The sequence below is a fragment of the Sapajus apella genome, unplaced genomic scaffold, assembly GCF_009761245.1.
Source record: "Sapajus apella isolate SASKATOON/1434 unplaced genomic scaffold, GSC_monkey_1.0 scaffold21, whole genome shotgun sequence".
NCBI classification, from domain to species: Eukaryota; Metazoa; Chordata; class Mammalia; order Primates; family Cebidae; genus Sapajus; species Sapajus apella.
Genome location: NW_022436961.1, coordinates 25,990,214 through 26,003,528, shown reverse-complemented (window position 1 = coordinate 26,003,528; position 13,315 = coordinate 25,990,214).

Below are 13,315 nucleotides of genomic sequence, written 5' to 3'. Positions count from 1 at the left end.
TTTGCACAGAGGGGTCGTGGTGCTTGCCCTGGGTTGGGAGGAGAGAAGTGCAGGTCACCTCTGTCAGAGTCACAGTGTCTTCTTTTGGAAACGTCATGAAAAGACAAAGGAGTGCCCTACTAAGCCCAAAGCACGCCTTAGGAGAGTGGTGGTCTGCCTGGAGCATCAGTGTCAGGATGAAAGGCAATCCTATGGGAGTCTTCCCGGCCCCGCCTCGTCTGGGAGCCTGTCGCCCTCTGATCCCACTTCCTCCTAACAAAAGAAGAGTGTGTCGTTGATGTGTTTTCTTTTGCTTTTAGTCAGGCTATTCCCCCTTCCCCTGTGCTGTCCTCCCTCTTTCTATTAATAGATCCATTAAAGTTGACTGAGACCTGCTGCAGGGACACTAGGGGCACTTTGGCCTTCGATCTTTGCCCTTCACCCTTGACACCATTTGGCAGGTGAATGATATCTGGGCTCCAGACTTCATGGCCACTTAAACATTTCTGTCAACAGCCTGTGTCTGTTTGGTGGAAGAGGCGCAAACAAGAAAGCTAGACCTTCAGAAGGATTTCTGCCCTGAGTAAAGGACTGAAAGCTCTTCGCTGAACACAATGGAGACGGGCACAAAAGACAGGCTTCTTGTTTAAATATGTAAACTCAAAAGACGGAGGTAAAAGGAGTTTTTTCTCCTCCAGTTCAGCCAGTCATCAAACATTTCAGGCATCTTGTGTTTTGTCAAGGGATTGGGATTCCAGTGGCCCCTGTTTGACTGGAAGGGGAAAAGCTGGTCTGTGGCAAGGTCATCAGAACACAAAGGAGCAGCTTTAGAATCCCCAATGTGGGTCTTTCATTGTGTTGTTTCTAAAATGTCCCATCCCGGCTGTTCTTGCTGTTCTCTTAGGTTTCTAATTTGGAGTGTGACTACCACCTTTCACCCTTTTTTGCCTTCATGAGAATCAAGAGTTTGAAGTGTTCAGTTCTGAAAATATCAATCATCTTATTCTTGCCTGCGATTATGTAAGAGTTAAAAGCCAAGGACCAGACTTAGCACTTCCTTCTCCTAAGGTTGCTTCTTTTCCACCGGGCCCAAGCTTTAATACCCAGATTTTAGACTCAAAATAGTTAAACATTTAGCGGGCTCTCCTCAGCCTTGTGAAGTTTGTTGATGCTGGTCATGGCAGCACAGAATTTTCCGGAAGTTCCTGAGGGTTTCCTGTAACATTCCAATTACACTTTAAAATCCTCTCCCACCTCCCATGGCCCTGTTGTCCATCAGTGTATCTGTTTCCGCCCTAAATGCCCTTGAATATGGACCGTGACAGGTCCTGTGTTTACTTTCCGTGTTTCTATATTTACAACCCAATGAAGAAGACACTGTGTAGTACACAGTATTTCATAAATATTTGTAAACTAATCAAAATCTGGTTTCTTTCACAAATCACCTTTTTAGGTTTCTAGAATTTGTGAAACAAATCTTTTAAAGAACTTTTATTCTCGACCTTTGCTGTTCTTTCCAGATGTGCAGTTTTTGCGTGGCTTTAAAACCGTATGCAATGTGCCATGCAGGGCGGGACGGATCCCAGGCCTCTGAGTCTCAATCCCATTCACTTCTTCCCTCCACCAAAGTTTGTTAAGGGAGGGGTGCATCTCAAAGCTGTATTTAGAAAAACTTCAGAAAACCAAATTTACCTCAAGTAGTTTCCTCTCTTTGTAACCTGTTCAGGCTTGACAAAAAGGAAGAACTCCCAGAATTAGGTAGTAATAATAGAGGCAAAGGAAGATTGATATTTTCTGAAGCCCTGCTTACAGAAAATAGTTACTACATATTTATTTTATTCTAAGCATAGCTTCAGATTGTTTTTCATTCTAAGTTGTCCTTAAAAATCACTTTTAAACCTCACAAGAAGCACCAAATGTAAGGGGGAGAGGATGGATTTGACTACATCTAAAGTAAGGCTTTCTGTTCAACAGGCGGCGGCGTCAGAGCCAGCAGATGGCAGACCAAGAAGGTATTTGCAGTGACTAAAATGGAAAAGGGATTAAAAGGTACAAAGTTTCTTGCAAACAACAAGAAAAAGGAAATCCAAAAGAAAAAAAAACACCCATGGATGTTAATAGCTGATTCACAGCAGGGGAAGCCCAAATGGTGCAAAAGAGGTAAACTAAGAGAGCCAAAGAAAGGTACATGTAAATTAAGAGCCACCACCTTACACCCCTCAGAACTGCCAGACTTCAAGTGCTGGTAGTGATGCAAGGCCCAGGCTTGAATATTGCTGGTGGTGGTGCAGACTGCAGTGCATACCCCAGAAGGGGGACTGGCAGCACTTAAAAGCAGCATGTGTGCCCTGTGATTCAGAGAGACACTTGCACATGGCTCTCTGGAGGGATTTCTACGTGGGTCCATGCATGGACTTAGGGAAGGATGCCTTTGGCAATGATTTTGAGTGACCGTGTTGTTGGAGGTAAACAAGGTCTTGGACAAGTCAAAGACGGCAGGTGCGTAGCATGGAATACTGTGTAGCCATGAGATGCAGAACTAGAACTATGAACAGCAAAGCAGGTGGCTCTTAAAAATAGTGTTGAATACTGAAAGCAAGAAATGAGATTTGTTGCATAATGCCATTATGTAAACGTAGGGCACACAACACGGTATGTCCTGTGAGGATGTGCACATTTTGACTCAAATACATTAAAATGGACGTTATGGGGACACAGATTAGTTATGAAAGGAGGACAAAAGATAAAACTGATCTCCTTGTTTTGGGGTGACCTCACATCCCAGTGAGCCCCCTCAGTTCAGGGCCAGGGGAGATGATTGGTTATCCCATCCCAACTCAACCCAGGCTGTTTTCAGCATGGCAGCCTGATAAGGCATGATTCATACATTGAAGTTGTTAGGCAAAAGCCCTCCACTCAGTTCTGTATTTGACTCAGAAAGAGCCAAAGTCTTTATAATGGCCTAAACAGCCCCGCACTGTGGCCTCCCACTTCACACCGCTCTGACCACAGTCCTCATTTCTCTCCCCAACTCACTCTGCTCCAGCCACCATGGCCTCAGGGCCCTCCCAGGAATTTCCATCCCCCTCACGTTGGGGATGTTATGGGGACACAGATTACGTCAATAACACAGATAACGTCAATGCTCCACGTTGCCCCTCTGTGGTGCTTATGGCCTTAGATCTAGCACACTCTGTGTTCATTATGTTCCATGTAACGCCGTCCCTACTACCCTACTAGAACATGGTCCAGGAGGCAGGGGGTTCTGTGTGTCCATTTTCATGTTGTATCCCCAGGCACAGGATCTGATATGCAGGAAACGTTCAATACATATCTGTAGAATGAATGAACAAGGCAGGATCCTTAAAGCCAGGGGGAATGACCAGGTTGAGAACTGAGGAGAGAGCATGCTAAACTCTACGGTCTGGCCCCAGGGATGGGGGCAGGAAATATGGCACCACCTCCTTGCTTTATTAGAGGGAAAGAAGGTGCTTGTGCAGAACTGTCATCATAACAGAATGATAGCTTATCACATGCCAGGTGCTGTTCTAGCTCTTCGTTAGCTTACATAATCCCTGTGTTGGTCCGTTTTCATACCGCTCTAAAGAACTTCCCAAGACTGTGTAATTGATAAAGGAGAGGTTTAATTGACTCACAGATCAGCATGGGTGGGGAGGCCTCAGAAAACTTACAATCGTGGCAGAAGGTGAAAGCAAGACACCTTCACAGGTGGCAGCAGAGAGAATGAATGCAGAAGGAACACCAAACACTTAGAAAATCATCAGATCTTGAGACAACTCTATCATGAGAACAGCACGGGGCAAACCAGGCTCATGATTCAATCACCCCCACCTGGCCTCCCCCGGACATGCGGAGATTATAATGCAAGATGAGATTTGGGTGGGGGCACAAAGCCTAACCACGTTAATCCCCAAAACAACACCATGAGGAGGTGCTTTGATTACACTCACTTTACAAGTGGACAAACAGATGTGGGAAGGTCACATAACTTGCCCAAGGTACCCAACTAGCCAGTGGTGGGGCTGGGATTTGAATGCAGGCAGTCTGGCTCCAGTCTGTACTCCAGGGCTGCACTGTCCAGTATGGCGGCCACCAGCCACACGAAACAGGCCAGTCCAAACTGAGATGAGCTCTAAGTATAAAATATACAGGAGATTTCAAAGACTTCATATAAATAAATAGTTTCTTTACATTAGGTACATGAGACATGATAATATTTTAGGCATATTAAGTTAAAGGAAATGTTATTGGATTAACATCACCTGTTTCTACCTTTTTACTTTTACGTAATAATTTTTTGAGATGGAGTCTCGCCCTGTCGCCCAGGCTGGATTGCAATGGCGTGATTCAGACCTTGGCTCACTGCAACCTCCAACTCCTGGGTTCTAACAATTCTCATGCCTCAGCTTCCTGAGTACCTGGGATTACAGGCACCCGCCACCATGCCCAGCTAATTTTTGTATTTTTAGTAGAAACAGGGTTTCACCATCTTGGCCAGACTGGTCTCAAACTCCTGACCTCGTGATCTGCCTGCCTTGGCCTCTCAAAGTGCTGGGATTACAGACGTGAGCCACCGCGCCCGGCCTCTTTCTACCTTTTCAATGTGTACACTAGACAACTCATAATTTGCCTGTGTGGCTCTCTGTATATATTTTTTAGACAGAGCTGCCCTCGGACCTTGCTTCTCAAAGTATGGTCCCTGAATCAGCAGCGTCAGCATTGTTGAAGTCTGACAGAAGTGCCGGATCTCAGACTTGGTCTCAGACCTCTTGAATGAAATTCTTCATTTTGCCAGTTTTCAAGTCACTCATAATGCATGCTCACATTTGAAAAATGCTGTTCCAGACCAAGTCAGCAATTTTTTTTCTCTACAGGGCCAGATAGTAAATATTTTAGCTTTGCAGGCCACATAACTTCTCTCCAAAACTCATCTCACTGCTTCTATAGTACGAAATGAGCTGGAATACGCACGTGAATATGGATTCCACCCATGGGCCGTAGTTTGCCTACGCTACTCTAGCGCTGGCTCATACTAGGGAAGAACATCCCACCTCCACGGTGCTACCCCCTGCCTTTCACTTCCTTCCAGACCCCTCTTCTGAGTTCCTTATTTCTGTTTCCTACCGGATGTTACTTAGCCTTCCCAGAGGTGCCACACGTGGTGGCTGACACCTGTAATCTTAGCACTTTGGGAGGCTGAGGCAGGTGGATCATCTGAGGGCAGGAGATTTAATTTATAAATTAAATATATAATTTAATTTTATATTTTAAAAAATACCTCAGGGGCCTCCAGGGATCTTTTAAGAGAAAACAATCCCAATTCCCAACATGGAAGGTGCATGGAAGAAAGGGAAACCGTTGTTCAGAGACTGATGGCGCGTTGGACTGAGGATCCTGGGCTGGTTTCCTGGCAACAAAGGGAGGCTGGGGATGGGCCTCTGACTAGACTGAGTGCTGACTACTGATTCTCCTTGGGTTGCTCCTCTCTTAATAATCACACCTAATAATGATGGAACAATTTTCTCTTGTTAGGACGCATTCACATTTAATTTATTTGGCATCCTTAACAGCTTTGTGAGCTATGTAAGGGATATAAAATTATATCTCAATCTACAAAAAAGAACACCAAGATTCAGGGAAAATAGGACAATGCCATTTCTACAGTGAGGGGGAGGCTTCGTTATCTAAGTCAGTGCCTCATTTCCTGAGGGGAAATCTAAGACTGGAATCCGAGTTGCCTGATGTCCCTGGAGCTCCCCCCAATGATAAAGCTTGGTCAGTTTGGAGGAAGTAACTGCTCCTGACATATCACCAGTTCTAAAAAATGAGAATAAAAAGGCAGATAAGGTCTTGGTTTGATTTTAAAAAATAGTGACCCAGCAGGGCACAGTGGCTCATGCCTGTAATCCCAGCACTTTGGGAGGTCAAGGCGGGCAGATCACCTGAGGTCGGGAGTTCGAGACCAGCCTGACCAACATGGAGAAACCCCCGTCTCTACTAAAAATACAAAATTAGTCAAGAGTGGTGGGTGGCACATGCCTGTAGTCCCAGCTACTTGCAAGGCTGCAGCAGGAGAATTGATTGAACCCAGGAGGCAGAGATTTCAGTGAACTGAGATTGCACCATTGCACTCCAGCCTGGGCAACAAGAACGAAACTCCGTTTCAAAAAAAATAGTTTGACCCTGAAGGAGTCTTGGTAACTCCCAGTGGTCCCAAACCACATGTTGAGAACAACTGCTAGCACAGAGCAGGGAGGAGAGGTAAACTGTGGAGGGGGTGAAGAGAAAAGCAGAGTCCCCAGCATCCCAGTGTTGGCCAGAGCCAGCCGTGACTGGAAGGCTGGGAAGAGAACACCGCTCATGTGTTTGTCTCAGTCAGCTCAGCAGCTATGACAAAACACCAGACTGGGTGGCGTCAACAACAGACATTATTTTTCATGGTTCTGGAGGCTGGGAAGTTCAAGGTCAAGGTGCTGGCCAATTTGGTTCCTGGTTCATAAGACCTGTCTTTTCACTGGACCTTACCTGGCAAAGAGAAAGAGTGATTTCTCTCTCCTCTTCATAGAAAGCCATTAATACAATCCCGAGGGCCCTTCCTCATGACCTCATCTAACCCTCATTACCTCCCCAAGGCCTCAGGTCCAAATAACATCACATTGGGAGTTACTGCTTTCATGTGAATTTTGGAGGGACATAATTCAGTTCATAGTTTGTGCTTGTTCTGTTTCAGTGCTAATGCTGTTGAGGTTCGGGGGCTTTTCTTCCTGGACCATGGCTTCCCCTGAACATCTCATCCTCTCTGCCCACTGTGGGCACCTCCTGGAGGTGCAGGGTGCTGGCAAGCAGAACAGAATTTGCACCTTTCCTGCCTCCTGTATGGTGCAGACCTGGGTCTGGGCTCACAGGAGACTCATAAATACCAGTGACTGGAACAGAGCAGTCAGGCTGTGTCCTCAGCCAACCCTGAGCGCCCTGGGCAGGCATCTCATATGCTTTCTGGGAGACCAGTGAGGCTGTGCTGGGCTGCAGCCCGGAGCGTGGGCCTTGCCAAGCACCAGCCCATCCCTCTGCAGAAAAGCTCCCATTTTTGTCTGGTGCTCCCCCTTCCCTGTTTCAGCTGCATCTTTGAGACAAGGTGGTCAGAGCTGGCAGAAGCCAGGTGTCTGGGAATGAGATTTGAATCAGCTTTTTTCCCCTCTGAATGACTGTGCTAGGTGAAAGTCTCCCTTTTCTCCCAGGAGACTTTCCATGTGGAGGAGGCAAATGGAAAGTTAGGGGAAGCAGCAAAATGAGAATGTTCACCCAGCTTCTCTTCAGAACCTGTCACCCCATGTTCCGAGTCTAGTTCAAATTACCAGGGTCCAGCCTCTGTAGCCCCGCCCTACCCGCCCCATTCCCAGATGTCCTGGGGCTCCTGCAGGAGGAAGGATTAAGCTGGCCTCCCTCCTCTGTGACTCTCTCATGCCTCCCACCACCTACTCCAGTCTGGAATGCATTGCTCATCTTTCCAGCTCATTCCTACTCTCATCTCAGTTTCCTCCTCCTGTACATGGGTGGCCCTCCAGACCCCATGCAGCCCCCACTGCCATCTCTAGCCCCTCAAATCTCTGCTTGCTGCAGGGTACCAGGCATTTGCATTGAATCTCACATTGCTTTTTCTTGTTATTGAATAGCTATGAGATCTCTCTCAAATCAGAATGTAAGAAGCCCCTTGGAGACTACATCAAGTGTTTTTCATTCCTAGTGCCTTCCCTTCCTTCTGAGTGTTGTCCTTCTCTCTCCTCCCCCACAGCGCGCACACACACACACAGACAGGGAGGGATGATGGCATTCTAGATGCTTGGTGGAAAACAATTTGGAGAATGAAAAGACCAGCCACAAACTGGGAGAAAATTTTGCATAACACATATCTGATTAAAGACTTGTGTCCAAAATATACAAAGAACTCTTAAAACTCAACACCCAATTTTTTTAAATAGGCAAAAATACAAAACAATAGCCAGGCGTCGTGGTGGGTGCCTGTAATCCCAGCTACTCAGGAGGCTGAGGCAGGAGAATCGCTTGAACCCAGGAGTAAGGTGTTGCAGTGAGCTGAGATCACACCACTGCTTTCCTGCCTAGGTGACAGAGTGAGACTGTTTAAAAAAAAAATAAGTGGGAAAAGATCTGAGCAGATACCCTTACCAAAGATATACAGATGGCAAACACAGACATGAAAAGATGGTTCACACCGGCCCGGTGCAGTGGCTCACGCCTGTAATCCCAGCACTTTGGGAGGCCGAGGCGGGTGGATCACGAGGTCAGGAGATCAAGACCATCTTGGCCAACATAGTGAAACCCCATCTCTACTAAAAATACAAAAAAAATTAGCTGGGCATGGCGGCTCCCTCCTGTAGTCCCAGCTATTCGGGAGGCTGAGGCAGGAGAATTGATTGAACCCAGGAAGTGGAGATTGCCTTGAGCCAAGATCACACCACTGCTCTACAGCCTGGGTGACAGTGCAAGACTCCGACTAAAAAAAAAAAGATCGTCCACATCATATGTCATCAAAATTGCAAATTAAAATAACAACGAGACACCACTGTGCAACTATTAGAATGGCTAATTCTAATAGATGGCTAAAATCCAGAACACTGATAACGTCAAATGCTGGCAAAGATGTAGAGTAACAGCAACTCACTCTCGTTCACTGCTGGTGGGAATGCAAAATGGTACAGTCACCTCTGAAGACAGTTCGGCAGTTTCTTACAAAATTAGACATACTTTTACAATAAGATCCAGCAACTGGTGTTTGTACGCTTTGGTGTTTGCCCGCAGGAGTTGAAAGCTTACGTCCACACAAAAATCTATACATGAGTGTTTATAACAGCTCATTCATAATAGCCAAAACCCGGAAACAACCAGGATGTCTTGTAACAGATGAATGGGTAAATAAACTGTGGTTCATCCCGACAACAGAGTATTATTCAGCAATTTGAAAAACGAGCTGTGGGCCGGGCGCAGTGGCTTATGCCTGTAATCTGAGACAAGTGGATCATTTGAGCTCAGGAGCTCAAGACCAGTCTGGCCAACATGGTGAAACCCCATTTCTACTAAAAATACAAAAATTAGCTGGGCATGGTGGCGAGCACCTGTTATCCCAGCTACTCGGGAGGCTGAGGCAAGAGAATCACCTGAATCAGGGAGGCAGAGGTAGCAGTGGGCTGAGATTGTGCCAGTGAACTTGAGACTCCATCAAAAAAAAAGAAAAGAAAGAAAGAGAAAAATAAAAATGAGCTATCAGGCCATGAGAAGGCATGGGAATTAAATGTATATTACTAAGTGAGACGGGTTGCAGGGTCACGCCTGTAATCCCAGCACTTTGGAAGGCTGAGGTGGGAGGATTACTAAGCCCAGGAGTTTGGAACCAGCCTGGGCAATGTAGTGAGACCCTTGTCTCAAAAAAAAAAAAAAATATATATATATATATATATATATATGTAAATTCCAGTATATATATACATATATATATATTCCAGTATATATATATATTTATACATATGTGTGTGTGTGTGTGTGTGTGTGTGTATAAATTGATAATTTAAATAAACAGAAATATATTTGACTCATGGTTCTGGAGGCTGGGAAGCCCAAGGGTATGGCACTAGGAAGGGAGAGCAAGCAAGAGAGCAAGAGGGGGCCAGAGTCCCCTTTAACACCACCACAATCAAGAAATAGATCATTTCCATCACCCCAAAAAGCTAGAAAGTCCCCACAGGCTCCTTCCCAGGCCACCCCCACCCCACCTCCAGCCTCAGGTCAGCAGTGGTCTACTTTCAGTCCCTACCATGTAGTTTTGACTTTTCTGGCGTTTTCTAGAGTTATGACTAGATCATACAGTATGTCTCCCTTTTGTGGCTGGCTTTTTTGTACATGTCAGAGTCAGTGGTGGGGGACATCCTGATATGTTTGAGATTCAACCACACTGTTTGCAATGGTTTGAATGTGTCCCCCAGAGTTCATGTGTTAGAAACTTAATCCCCAGTACATCAGAGCTGGGAGTTGGGGCCTGATAAGAGGTGACTAGGTCATGACAGCTCTGCCTTCATGAATGAACTAATGTTATTGTGAGAGTGGGCTTTTTATAAAGGGTACTCTGACCCCCTCTTGCTCTCTTGCTTGCTCTCCCTTCCTAGTGCCATGCCCTTGGACTTCCCAGCCTCCAGAACCATGACTCAAATATATTTCTGTTCATTTTAAATTATCAAGTCTGTGGTATCCTGTTACAGCAACAGAAAATGGACTAAAACACTGTTGCAGGCGTTGGTAGTTCACCCAAAGGAACTAATTTCTAATTGCAGGATTTCAGATATGATCATCCCCAGGAGAGGGAAGCACACTTTTATTACAAGTAGGACCTTCCCAGGCTGCTTGAGTTGTACTGACCCTGGTCCTGCTTCAGCAGGGACTGAGCGACGTCACACTGAAGAGCCCCAAATGGGCTCCAAGCACAGGAAGTTGCTGGAGGGACTGAGTCACTCCCAGCCCAAGCGGGTGATGGAAAGGGCTAGTCATGGAACCTGGTCTCATGGAAGGCTTCTCTTTCCCTCCCAGACAGAATTTTCTTCTTGGCTGAATACAGAGGACTGCCCTGCATGGCTATCTTTATTAGAGAAAGCTATGAGAAGCTTTGAGCTCCTCCAGGTAAACTGTTTTGTACTCTCAAACAGGCTGTTTAGTAATGCTGATTAATAATAAATTAACCAAAAGAAGGCCAGGCGCGGTGGCTCACGCCTGTAATCCCCCGACTTTGGGAGGCTGAGGCAGGTGGATCACTTGAGGTCAGGAGTTGGAGACCAGCCTGACCAACATGGTGAAACCCCGTCTCTACTAAAAATACAAAAAAAAAAAAAAAAAAAAAAAAATTAGCCAGGCATAGTGGCACATGCCTGTACTCCCAGCTACTTGGGAGGCTGAAGGAGGACAATCACTTGAACCCAGGAGGTGAAGGTTGCAGTGAGCCAAGATCACTCCATTGCACTCCAGCCTGGGCAACAAGAGTGAAACTCCATCTCAAAAAATATAACAACAACAAAAACAACAATAATAATAAATTAAGCAAAAGAAAAGGAAAGGGATGAAGTTTAGCACACTGTGGTTGACAGAATAATTTTACATCCTAGAAAAGAGAATAAATGAAATTACACTTTTCAGTGTGAAAACGTGTTTCCTGGAGAAAAAGGCAGATGAGCCCTACCCGCTCCTGGTTGTACACATATGCAGTTTACAGTTGTGCTTTTTGAGCAGATTTGGAACTCTCCTGGGGCTTAGCTGACCTGAGTCTGGGTCTTGTCTCAGCACCCCTGCTAACCCCTCTCAGGGAAGGTGCTGGTGTTGACAACTTTCTGGGCCTTTGGTTCACTGTTTGTAAACAACGTGCTTGGAGCACAAGTTCTCAAGTTTCATGGCAGCTGTTTAGATTTTAGCCCTTTAAATCGTTAGATTTTTAGGGTTTTAACCCCATTGGTACAGCTTGGCCCTGAAGAGAGCAAGTGCACATTGCTGTGTGAGAGACAGACCACTAAGGGGCACTGCTTCCTTGGAGGAGGCGGGAATTCTCATCCTCCCCATTCTTTCCTCTGAAGAAAATGTCTATACTCATCAAAAGTGCTTGTGATAGAACGTTCAGATTTGAGATGATGAAACACGGAAGCCAAATCATAGGACCTGATAGACATCTGGCCAACATAGGAACACTGGAATATGTGATCTCTGTGACCATCCGCTCCCCAAGGCCAGATCAAACACCCACCCCTTGACATATACAGACGTGAATTGCTTAATGACAGGAGGAAATACATTCTGAGAAATGCATCATTAGGCGATTTTGTCACTGTGCAGACATCACAGAGTGTACTTCCACAAGCCTGGGAGGTATAGCTTACCACGCGCCTAGGCTACGTGGGGTAGCCTGTTGGTCCTGTGCTACAGATGTGTACAGCATGTGACTGTTTAGAAAACTGCAGGCGTTTGTTACACAGTGGTAAGTATTTGGGTGTCTAAGCATAGAAAACATACAGTAAAAAAAAAAAAAAATGATAGTCCGGTTTAGGGAGGGCATTTATCATGAAGGGAGTTTGGTGGCTGAGTCAGGAGTGCGTGGTGAGTGAAGGTACACTGCACACCGCTGTCAGCTGTATAAACACTGCACACTTAGGCTACAGTCAATTTATACAAAATATTTCTTTTTTCAATATGAATTCACCTGCGTTTACTGTAACTCGTTTCCTTTATAAACTTTTTAGCTTTTAAAACATTTTTTGGCTCTAGTAATAACACTTGGTTTAAAACAAACACTTTGTGCAGCTGTACCAAATTTTTTTATTTCATATTCTGTAAGCTTTCTCCTATGTTTAAAATTATTTATTTTTGTCTATGTTGTAAACTTTTATTTTTTGAGATGGAGTTTTGCTCTGTTACCCAGGCTGTGGTGCAGTGGCACATTCTCAGTCACTGCAACCTCCTCCTCCTGGGTTCATGCAGTTCTCCTGCCTCAACCTCCCAAGTAGCTGGGGCTACAGGTGCTTGCCACTACTCGTGGTTAATTTTTTGTATTTTCAGTAGAGACAGGGTTTCAATGTGTTAGCCAGGATGGTCTTGATCTCCTGACCTCGTGATCCGCCTGCCTCAGCCTCCCAAAGTGCTGGGATTACAGGCATAAGCCACCATATCCAGCTCAAACTTTTTTGTTAAAAACTCATACACAAACACACAGATTAACCTAGGCCTACACAGGGTCAGGAGCATCAGTGTCACTGTCCTTCACCTCCACATCTTGCCCCACTGGAATGTCTTCAGGAGCATTAGCAGACATGGGGCTGTCATCTCCTAGGATAACAATGCCTTCTTCTGGATACCTCCTGAAGGACCTGACTGAGGATGTTTTACAGTTAGCTTTTTTTTAAATAAGTAAAAGTGCACCCTAAAATAACAATTAAAAAGATAATATGACAAATATATAAGCCAGTAGCATAGTGATTTATTATCATTATCAATTATATACTGTACATAGTCACATGAGCTAGACTGTTATATGACTGGCAGTTCATAGGCTGTTTACACCAGCATCGCTGAGATGTTGATCACTACTTGCGGAGGTCTGTCTTGCAGACCTTGACTTAGCGACGGATGAGTAAAATACTTTTATTTAGTACAGCGATCTGAGTGGGCTAGAGATGGCCGTCGGCTGCTTTCAGAGCGTGATTGCAGCTAAGTGACTACAGCTCCTTGTTCTTCACATTTATTCAGCATAGATTTAATAACAGAGGTTCTAAGT